We start from the raw sequence: 12347 nt of genomic DNA, 5'->3' as shown, positions 1-12347 counted from the left end.
AAACATGATGCTTTTTACACAATCTGTTTAGCTCGGCATTCTCTCTCTGACTAAGAGAGTCTCTCCAGAGTCTCAGAATTAGTTCTCCTACAACTCAGGTCCTTTTAACTGGAAATCTTGAGTATTGATTCTTGCCTGGAAAGACTGATGTAATGGTATTTTGGAACCATAGAGATTTGCATTCTAAGCAGCTGGCTATCCCTCCTTGAACAGCCTCTTCACAAGTTCACCTAATAGCCAAGAGTCTGAAACCATCTGTAACCTAGCGTCTTTCAATAAATCTTAGTAAAGAAACTGTAGAGGAATCTTATTGTGCATTCTACCTGAGGCTTGGGTATTTCCTGTAGATAGGATAGTTAAATATCATTTCCAGTCTGAAAAAGATTAGGGAAAATGTGTGGTTTAATGAAACATAAGCATACATGAATCACAGTTACCTTATGAAAGAAAAAAAAGGTTCCAGAGATATTCCTAATATTCTCAGGCCTGTGCCTAGAGTATTTGTGGATCTGTGTCAAGTCATTCTAAAAGTTACTCTTCTTGTTGTTTTATGTGGGTGGTTATTTTTTTATTTTTTTAAACTGAATTTTTGAAATGTTGTATGTTGGCCAAATGTCCTTGAAAATAAAAAAAAATGTAAAGAACAGTGGAGTGGAATGGGATAGAACAGAATGAAATGAAACAGGATAAGTAGGGCCAGACAGAATAGGCTAGGACAGGGCAGAACACTGTGTAAAAATAATATATGTTAAATATCATGAGGTTTTTATGTGCGCTAGAATAATGAGTTCTGGAGTCTGGTCAAAATGTTAATACATTTTTTTTAAGTTTTAAAAGCAATTTTATTTACAAATTTAAAAATGTACAATTTCAAAAATACAGAAACAATAATATGTGAATAACACATAATTCTTTACATTTGTTATCGAATTTGGTAAGTCCTAAAAATCATTATTGGCTAATACTAATCACATCTTCACTCTTTATCACATCCCAAGCGCTAAATAGTTCACAATATACTCTATTTATTTTCATGTTGGTTTATAACTACTCTTCTATTACGAATACATTCATGTTTTTTAACTAGTAAACAAACAAATATTATAAATGGCTAATAATAATAATAGTAGTAACAAAGAAAAGAAGGTTTAAAACCTTTAATTGTTTTTATATATTTAATATAACATAAATGGCTGAATATAATTTGTATCTTAGGTTCATTTACATGTTTTCCCTTTTATTGTCTACCCACTTATACCATTTATCCCATATCCGGTAGAAATCTGTATCTTCCTTCCCATTAATTTTAAGCGTAAGCCTCTCCAATTGGGCACACTCATACGTTTTCTGAACAGCAACCTGTATCAGTGGTACATTTGGGTTTTTCCAATATTTTGCTAGTGAAATACGTGCCACAGTTAATAAATGGATGGTCAGATATTTTACTTTAGCGGGGTAGTACCCTTTGAACATTCCCAACAAAAATAATTCCAGTTTCCACTCCAGCTCACACGCTATAATTTCTTCTATCCACGTTTTTATTTTTAACCAATATTTCTTTATCTCAGGACAAGTCCACCATGAATGAAAATATGTACCATATTTCCCTTTACATTTCCAACAGCAAGGATTGGCTGTTGGAAATATTTTGGCCAATCTAGAGGGTGCCAAATGCCATCTGTATATCATTTTGTATAGATTCTCCTTGAGTGCCACTGATTTGATTAGTGTCAGGTTTTTCTGCCAGATTTCTTCCCAGGCATCCAGATCCATACTATAACCTATACTATAATATAATATTATAATACTATAAAAATGTTAATACATTTTAACAACTACTAGTTCACTGACTATTTGACATTACAACAGTGCTGAACCAGTGGTACTTCTGACTGTCCTTGATATTCATCCCAGAAACCTTGTGATCATGTGATTGCTTGGCAATCAGCTGGCACTTAGGTGCAACATCCCACACACTGAATTGAAGTTCAATATGATTCAGTTCTTTAAGAACAATACTTTATGAAACTGAAGAAGAAAATTTCAATTCTTTGATATTTGATTCGAGAAACAAAATTCTTTAGAGTTTCTTTTGCTTAAAATCATTATAGTGAGATCAAAAGCTGGAAGAACAACAAGTTTTCACAACATGGGCTTAGAAACGTATTATATGCATTCCAGATTTCAGCAGTCTGAAAATCTTCAAACTTCTGCCAGAAATCAGAGACAAATCACAGTAGATTACATGCTGTTCCATAATCACTTCTAAGAAATTTGGAGGGAACTAAATTGTATTCTTTATGGCTATAAATGCATTAGCTAAGAGTTGGATTAAAAATACGAATGGTGCATTTGACAAGCCAGTTTAATATTTAATCATTTTATAGCACATTAAAACTTTTAACAAAGGGTTTCAAATATTTCATCTCCTTCACACTTACCATATCCCATAAGAACATAAGAATAGCCATTCTAGAACAGCAAAAACCTGTCCCAGTTAAGCAATTTGTTTCTCACACTAGATGCTTCTGGGTTGCTGAAAAACAAGAGATGGAACTATATTACTCTATCACGATTGCTGCCCTGCATGCTGCCCCAGATCTACAGATAAGTACTGAGTATTATGGACCAATCGCTCTTGTCAGAATTATTTTTCCTTTTCCAGAATAATTCATAACATTGAGAAGCCAATATTATTTGTCATTCAGGTACACCTTGACTTACAAGTGTTCATTTAACATTGGTTCAAAATTGTGATACCTTCAGAAAAAGTGATTGATGACTCTATTTTGCACTTTTGACTATTGCAGCATCCCTGTGATCACATGATTGCAACTTGGATGCTTAGCAACCAGCTCACATTTATGACAGTTGTAGCATCCTGTAGCCACATGATTGCAATTTGCAACTTTCCCAGACATTTTCTGGAAAAAAAAATTAACTGGGAAAGCTGAATTCACTTAATGACCACATGATTTGCTTAGCAACCATGATAAAAATCATCATAAAATTGATCTGGCCACATGAGGATTCAACTTCTGACCACACAGACTTACGGTGGAAATTCTGAACCCAATTGTGGTCATAAATTGAGGATTGCCTATATTACATTCAAAATTATATTTAATATGTTCATGGATGAACTCATTCTCATCTACTATGGACATTTGTTTTCAGTGAATATAACTGCTATGGAGATCAGGTTCCAGAGTTTGAAAGGGTGACAATCATTTTAATATTTGTAAAAAAAATATTAAAAATGCATTATCAATTAGTAAGCATAACTACATATATATGATACACCTTACGGTCAAAGCTTCTCTTATTTAAGAGTTTTTTTTCTGTAGTCTTCTTCAAGATATTAGGTTAAGCTACACCTTAGTACAAATCCCAAATGTGGCATCCATCACTATACAATATTATAAGCTAAAACTCATACCTATAGTGTTAAACCATAGCATAATCATTGTCAAGAACAACAACATTATCTCTCTTTCTCTCTCACTTTCTTTACAGTATTTCCATACTGACACAAATTACATGTATGATTTAGAGACCATGGGTAAATGTGATTTAGAGACCATGGGTAAAAATGTAACACTGGCCCTTCTTGGTTGCTATAGTAGGCCTGAACATCTACATTTCAGTACAGACAAAACTTCGGAAATAAACTTCCTTCCACATTTTAACTGTTCTTGATATATGATGAGAACCTGTCCAATGAGCTAAGGATGCTTTGTGCTTCTCAAAAGGCTTTTAATATCTAACAGGACCATCTAATTTTAAGAAATAAGGGGGAAAACTGGTTTCAAATGTAAGGAAATGCCTTACCTTTCCATGAATTAATTCTTTCACAACAGTGAAATCTCCTCAGGCAAAGGGCAGCCAACCTATTTCACATACAAAATGAGATCTTCTTGCTTCCTTAAATTGTCCCTGAAAATAAAATACTATTGTGATTTCTTCCAAAAGTCATTCTGCTGGAAATATTACGAGGCAAGATCATCTCTTTGAAAATAAAATCAAAACAAACTCAACATCATGCATATATATATTTGTTTTCTTAAGTTTTCGTGGGTACTTACATGTATGGTATTCAGCTTTTTTCGGGTATTTTCCCACGTCATTGACTAACACAATACAGAAGCCCGATGATAGCAGATGAGATTCTGCTGAAATGTTGCTACAACTTTAAAAGCACAACTACAATGACATGGGAAAATACTCGAAAAAAGCTGAATACCATATATATATATATATATATATATAAAACTATAGAAAACCCCAGCCACAGAATTATCAGAGAAGCCATGGAGATTAAAAAAGACCTGAAAGCATGAATAGAAGAGATGATTCCACCAGACTGTCAATCATTTGGAAGCCTGCACTCACAAACAAAAAAATCTCCACATCACTAGCCAGGCAAACACCTGGGCACAAACAGATCCCCCCTGATACCTCCAGCCCACACACATCCCAACCAGGCACCCAGATGAAGCCTAGCTTCCTAACAAATGATAGCCATCCATTTACTCAGAGCCAAGCTGCACTAAAGGCCTCCAATAAAGGAACACAATGTTGCCAGCCAATCAAGACACAAAAAGAGCCACAAAACAGACAGAAGATATTAGAAACGCCAATCAAGCAGAACACAGCAAACTCCAAGACCAATAAACAGAGACCAAGACTCCCAACCAATCAGGATGAAGAAAAAAACCATTCTGGCACAGCAATAGGCTAGCCCCAAATTTAAAACTGAAACCACTGTAAAAGTCTGACTCACAGACGAACACAATACAGAAGCCTGATGATGGCAGATGAGATTCTGCCGCAACGTTGCTACAACTTTAAAAGCACAACTACAATGACGTGGGAAAATACCCGAACAAAGCTGAATACCATATATACATATACATATACATATACATATACATATACATATACATATACATATACATACATACATACATACATACATACATACATACATACATACATATATTTGCTGGAATGTTTTAATCTCAGATTATTTCTGTGTTGAACAAGTGTCAGTTATCTACTATGTATTTCTGTTACTGACTCTTAAGTTAATAGGATATTATTTATAGATTAATTTAGATTGTATTTAACTTTCATTATTTTTATTATATTTATTCTGAAGTACGAACACTGAATATTTTATAAAAAAACTGTAGTACACATGATATCTTCCATTTTAAACAATTTTAAAGTAAATAGCACTTCTAAAATAACAAGATAAACAGGTTTCACTTTGTAATTTGTAATTTGTACTAAATTTCTAAGGAGACAGTTACCACAAAATTATCTTACTTAATTACCAAAAAGTAAAAAAATATCAGACATATTAGTGAATGCAGTGTGGCTTACTAAAACCTCTGCTATAATTTGGTTGATTCTTCTAAAACTAAAATCCAATTAAAGTAAGATGCTCTTAAAATAAAGTTACAAATGTATATTATTCTGATTATATAACTCCTCTCTTTTATCTGATGAATACCAATATTTAGGCTGAAACTATATTATTGTTTATTTATTTGTTCCAAAATAAACATGATGGAAAAGAAAAGTGAAATGTACTGTTCTGATGAGGTCTATTTTCTTGCAAGATTTTTCAGTTAAAATGAGGCTTCCTCTTCCTCCTCCTCCTCTTCTACTACTATTACTACTTTATTGCTACTATCAATACGTTAAAAGTTAGATCAAAGGTTGTATTCAAAAAAATAATGTATCCTTAGCAGTTTCTAAGTGTTCTGAGCCTTTATTTTAGTAATTTACTGTAATGATTTGTCTCGGTACAGTAAGAGTAGCCATTTTCATTATGTTAAAATGCACCACTTCCTAAAATATATCCGCAAAAGAATAATTTTCTGTTGAAAAGATTAAACAGTGACTGCTTTTTTTAAATAAAGAGAATTAAATGGCAGCTTATATAATTAATACAAATGGAAAAGGAATCCCCCCATCTGCTATTTTGGAGTGGAAACAGCTAAGGGTGGGAGAAATCCCGCTCACTTTAAAGAAATGTTAAATACTTCTTTTCTGTCAACATTTGAAATAGCTATTTGACAGGGTTGCTTTGGCTAATTGATTACTTTCGTTTGGTCTAAGTTGTATACTTGAAGATGAATTGTACATGATAATAAGGCAAGGCTGTGTGAGAAAAACCCTTGGTAGTCTGTAGTGTGTGTGCTGCCTCATTACAGAACTAGCTATCTGCAGGAAGTCTGACATTGAAAGGTACCACACATCCCATAATGCCCTTCCCTAACTGAGATGATTGTAGCTTCTTCCTAAAAGTGATGATTAGGAGAGAGAAAAAGCAAAACGGAATGCAGTATGAATATTTCATGTAAATGCAAGCAGGCACTTACTGGACGCAAAACTTTGATTGATGCTAGAGTGCTCCTAAATGCCTTGACATTGAAGGGTTTATACAATGAAGGCTTCGAAAGAGGCAGCTAATATTAGAATATAGCTGTATTTAGCTGGAGAGCTCATTATTACTAGCTGATATTAAACAAGACCATAGGCCTTGGATTTTAGTAAGTGGATCTAGATAAAAAGAGCAGAAATCTACAGAAGATAAGACATTTAAGAATCCTATTCCTGGACGAGTAGGCAACCTGCTTAATTCAAGCAGTTTTCAAACACACTTATCTGACAGTAAGTCCTACTGATCTCAGATTTACTTCTGAGTAAGCATGCCGAGATTGTCTTGTCAGTTTTAGTCTCTTTCTATCATGCCATTAATAAACAGGCAAAAAACATGAACTCAATTTGCTTTGCCCTATCAGTGAAAGCCTGTAAAATATAGAGAAACAAAAAGTACATTTAGTCAAATTAGAAAAAGCATGCACTGAGCAATATTTTTCTTTTTTTAATTTTGCTTTCCAAATTGCTATTAAAAAATGGCTGCATGCTTTGAATAATAGATCATTTTAGGATCCTCCCCTAAAGTAGAGCAATGTTTTGGGATGTGGATTTAAAATAACTCCGTCCAAATCCTCACGGGCTGCTTCAGTGGGTGGAAATTGTGGTGCAACAAACAGCAGTTAATTAGGCCATGCGGTATGTGCTTATACATTTCCAATACCATACACACACAATTTCTTTCAGCAAATTTATTGAGGCAGGGGACCAAAGTAAAGATTGTTTTCTCCCCAGATTGCTGTAGCTTTAACCAAGGGGTAGCCAATTTTGGGGAAGGCAGATGTCAAGGAATGAGATTGAATTGCCAGAGTAAACAGATTGAAGTCAAGTTGAAAACTTTCAGCCCATTTTGGGTTGAGGGTTTTTTTTTTTCCATTTTGAATAGACATTGAAGCATGTCTTTTCTCCACTTCAGTTCAGTCCCAGAACCCCACAAAGGCAAAAACAGGAGTCTAAAATTTCAGTCTTCCACAGGTGAACCTGATCAAGATCCATTTTTTAAAACTTTAAAGTTTTTTCTTTTTATTGTCTGCAAGATTATAAGTCTCTCATGCACCTCAGCCAGCATTCCTGATATGAGCAGTAGTGCTATTTGGAATGGGGAAAAGCAAACTTGATAGAATTACTCAGGTGAGCAGGTTTTAAGCTCCTCTTGACACAAAAGCAGTAGGGCATAACATCCTCACTTCACCTACATGCTGACAGGGTCTGCAGAAACTTGCTCAAAAAGGGAATGGGGGCTGCTTGTGGGAACATTTAATAGAAATGTTGGCCCAGTGTATCACAGCAGTGAAAATGGCAGCTTTCCTGCTAAGCGTCAGAGGAAAGAGGTTGAAAACAGAATGTCAAAGCTGAGGCAAGAAGGCAGAGGGCAAATTTGAAAACTTACCTCATTCTCCTTTCCACCTTGCTCTCTACTATTTTTGTTTATAGTAGTATTGTCTTATTTGACGAGCAGATAAAAGCATTCCAATCAAAGCACTGGACCAAAAATACCACCATTAAAAAAAATCTGAGAATGCCTCTTAGAGTTCCAAATGTAGTTTTATAAATAAAGGTCATGCTTGGAGCTAGTGGCTTTGCTTATGGCACACTGATTTCCCAAGACTACCAAGGGAGATATTTCTAGAGCAGTGGTATCCACATAAGATCTTAGGTTTGGATTCGCTAAGGTTAGCAGAACAATAACATAAAAAGGTAGAAAGTTATGCATTGAATGGAATTGGAACAAATGGACAGAGAGAAATTTTGTTCACATTGTTGTGAAATCTGGGGTCAAGCTGAACTTTAGCTTCAGGACAGATAAAGGGAAGTATTTATTCACATAGTGCCTAGTTTGATTTAAAATTTGAAAATACAAGACATAGAATAAAGCTAGGAATAATGATTAATTATTATGGCTACATGATACATCCAGGTTAGAAGCAATATGCTTTCTGGATGTTGTACCAACAGAATTGGAATGATAAGTCTCTTGCTCTTAAAAGTATATCTTTTTCCAGTCCTCCCATGGTCCTGTTCAGAATATCCAGTTGTGTAAACTGTATACTGTTAGAACAAAATGATTATTCTCCTTTGACACAATGTGCAAATAATTCAACAAAGAAAGGGCTGTAGTAATTATCAAGAATGAAATCACTGTAGTTTTAAAGTAATTTATAAATTACTCTACCAAATTATTTCCTTGACTTTAAAATACAAAAATATCCCAAATATGTCTGGAGTGTGTACTTGGTGTGCACAAAATGTACTTGGCTCTCCCTATCCCAAAACTGGTAGACAAAAAAACTGGGAAAAACCTTTATTAGTTTCTCAGAGTATAAAATACAAAGAAAATGAAAATATTGGGAAAGTAAGGGAAGGAAAAGGGAAAAGGAGGAAGTATGGAGTAGAAGGAAAATATTTCCAAATTTCCATTTGGAAATCGTTTCTGGGTTTTGTGCTTGTGATGAAAAAAAAATGAAACTTTGATTTTGAATTTGCTGATTAGATGGGTTTGTTGTTATAGAAATGGCTAGCTTTTATTATTGCACAAAAGTAAAAAGTTGAGGCTGTGATGTTATTATTTTCTACAGTGCTAAAAAAAAGTTGGAAGTCAATGCTTTTTATTCATTTTTCCTTTCTCCCCAATAGTGGACAAATTAGCTGAGTCATTTCTACCCATAATTTATGCCAAACTTGTATAAACTCTTTTTTTCCCAAGCCAATTCCAGTCTGTGAACAAGATATAGCTAGTATGACATCATGATTGTTAAACTAGAGCCCCGTATGCTCTATGGAAATTTACTGGGTGATATTTTTTCTGAGTTCATCATCTCACATTTTGGTTCTTGTGAGGAAAATAAATAGAACAGGTGATATTAAGTATGCTACCTTAAGTTTCAGCAGTGTGAAGTGCTACCTTAAGAGCCAGCAGTGTAAAGCAGCCGCCCCAAAAACTAATACAATCGTAAATTGCATTAACAGAGGGATACAATCAAGATCAAGTGAGGTACTAATACCACTCTATAAAGCCTTAGTAAGACCACACCTAGAGTACTGCATCCAGTTTTGGTCACCAATTATAAAAAAGATGTTAAGACTCTAGAAAAAGTACAGAGAAGAACAACCAGGATGATTAGGGGACTGGAGCTAAAACATACAATGAACGGTTGCAGGAACTGGGCTTGACTAGTTTAGTGAAGAGAAGGACCAGGGGAGACATGATAGTAGTGTTCCAATATCTCAGAGGCTGCCACAGGGAGGAAGGGATCAAGCTATTTTCTAAAGCTCCCGAAGGGCAGACAAGGTTAATGGATGGAAACTGAACAAGGAGAGATTTAACCTGGAAATAAGGAGAAACTTTCTGACAGTGAGATCAATCAACCAATGGAACAGCTTGCCCTCGGAAGTTGTGGGAGCATCATCACTTGAGACTTTCAAGAAGACATTGGACTGCCATTTGTCAGAAATGGTGTAGGGTCCCCCACTTGGGTGGGAGATTGGACTAGATGACCTACAAGGTCCCTTCCAACTCTGATTATCTGTTATCTGTTTTTAGTCTAGATCATGTGGGCAGGAGGTGTCACATTCTGGACACAGCCACATCCAGTTACCTGAAGGGGAGAAAAGTCCCAATGTGTCATGTGACACCACATTATGATGTGAGTTTGACACCCCTGGTCTGGATAATAAGTATTATAATACCTGGAGACAGCAGAAAAAAAGAGAAAAAAATTGAGAAAAATATAAGGAATTGCTAGTAGAAGTAGAATGACTATAGCAAAAGAAAGCAAGTGTAGCATCAATTATAATAGTAGACACCTTAGCATCTGGAGTACCACTTGAACACCATAGGTATTGGCAAAATCACCCTTAGTGAATCTCAAAAAGCATCTTTACTTCTGTGATTATATCATTAACACCTTTATACAACATCTGCCTTGTGATGGGTTCAATAGGTGAAAAAAATCCAGATCCAGTTTAAATATATGGCTGACTGTATGACCAACCATAGACGCTGGGATTTCATTCAAAGCAGGGCACTCTTGTGGAACAGCTTTGTGATAACAAAAGAATGAAAACACAGCACACTCACTTAGTCATGAAGTCTAGCAGCAATCATGCTTAGAGAACTATGCAGGCAGAACTCATCAGATTGTGTGGACTTATTTGGAAAACCTTGCTAGGAGCTCAAGTTACCCCCTTCCAGGACAATTTTGAAGTTGCATCCACTAGTTAGTAATGAATGGAGATTTGGCAGGGAGAGCAGAAAATCCATTTGAAACAAGCATAAGAAGAAAGAAAAGGGAATGGAAAGAAGAGAATATAACATAAAACCACTTCTCTAACTGTGTTTCTTTTATTATGGTATGAAATTACCTTAGAATTCAAGACTTAGAATCTATTAACTGATATGTGGCATCAAGGTTTATTAGTGGCTATATGCATTATTTTACTTTCGATTACTTACTTTTTACTATTGTCAGGTTTTCATTTAATTGAAGCAATTATCAGCTGTGTGGTTCTCCCATGGGTTATCTGTTCCTTAATAATCATCAAAAAAAAGATGGAAATTTAGAAGAAGAGATTTGCCAGTCCTTTTTAACTGGACTTTTTTTAAAAAGGCTTAAACAGAGTTTGGTATGTTATAGCATGTTTATATGAACAGAGAATCTTTTCAAAAAACTGAGCTTAGTTTTATCATTTTGATGAATTCTTCTAATGTATTTGCTCAGGAGCCATTAGCCAAATCGGCAAATCTATTCCTTATTATTGCCTTTATATTCATATATGAAAAGTCCCATTCCTTCTGAATCACCATTCAAAGCTGTACATCTTCTAATAATATGACTGGGCCATAAGATTCAGTAAATGACCTGAGAGTTTTAACAATTGCCGCTACGCTGAAATATTTTTGGTGGCTTCTACATATGTTTGATGAAACCTAGCATGTCCTTACACAGTCCATCACAAAGGTCCCTTTTGCATGTGATATGCTACACGGTGGTGGAACTGTAGCTGATGGGTATTTAGGCAAGCACCATCAAATTTTAATGGCACAGTTAGATATTTATGAAAAGAGATGCATTCAATTTTATCTCAGTAGCATAGATCAATTTTCAGGACAGAGTTCCTAACAGTGTATTCATAGGCTAGGTACAAAACCAATTTTATCTGCTTCACTGGTGTGTGAACTGTATAAGAAAAGACATCTTTTTACTCTCTGATAGCTTATCTTCCTTAGTGACCATTTATGCATGCTTTTGTAAATATACATATTTTACAGGCGAAAAAAGCTCTTTAAACTATCCTTTGAGATGACCTTGAAAGAAGAACGTTTGAATCTTCCAGGAAATTAGCAGCAAAGTGTGTTTGGGTAATGATCGGTGGGGTGAGAAATGCCACTCAAAGCAGTAGAAATCATTGGTGCAGCCGGCTATTTAATAATATGGGTCTCTCATAAAGGCAGGTTTTGACGAGGAAGTATAAAAGGGGTGGAGGCGGGGCAGTAGAATTAGCATTCAACTGTAGAAAATTTTCTGCAAAACTGAGAAAGCTCTAAAATGTTTCTCCCCACAGATCAAGGTTGTTTCTGGAACAAAAAAAATGAAAATAATCAAGAAAAATGCAGATGATTTCAGCCTCCACATATCATAATTTATATCTCTATGTGAAAATAAAAAAGTTTTTCTAAGTAATAACTTCTGGTCATCTTATTATATATATGTATGTATATATGTATATATATGTATATATATATGCATATGTATGTGTGTATGTGTGTGTGTGTGTATGTATGTATGTATGTATGTATGTATGTATAAAATCACCTGTACAACATAAAATAATGTGAATACAGGTACTTTATATCAGATGAACCTTCGAACAAATACAATTGTTTCCTGAGGTGAAGT

The 12347-nt window shown here is 34.9% G+C and overlaps 1 long non-coding RNA gene across 1 annotated transcript; it reads right to left on the bottom strand.

The window, feature by feature from the left end:
* Window positions 1-3768: 3768 nt before the first annotated feature.
* Window positions 3769-11992, bottom strand: LOC148128218 (uncharacterized). The gene is made up of 3 exons (XR_015741494.1): window positions 11756-11992; window positions 10904-10977; window positions 3769-3936 (listed from the first exon to the last, which is right to left on the bottom strand). It is a non-coding gene; the product is annotated as an uncharacterized LOC148128218 (long non-coding RNA).
* Between the last annotated feature and the right edge of the window lie 355 nt (window positions 11993-12347).

The sequence above is a fragment of the Pseudonaja textilis genome, chromosome 1 (genome assembly GCF_049901715.1).
Source record: "Pseudonaja textilis isolate UNSWEBS1 chromosome 1, rPseTex1.2, whole genome shotgun sequence".
Taxonomy (NCBI): domain Eukaryota; kingdom Metazoa; phylum Chordata; class Lepidosauria; order Squamata; family Elapidae; genus Pseudonaja; species Pseudonaja textilis.
Note: the sequence above shows the minus strand (reverse complement) of the source record. Positions and strands in the feature narration are given on the sequence as shown.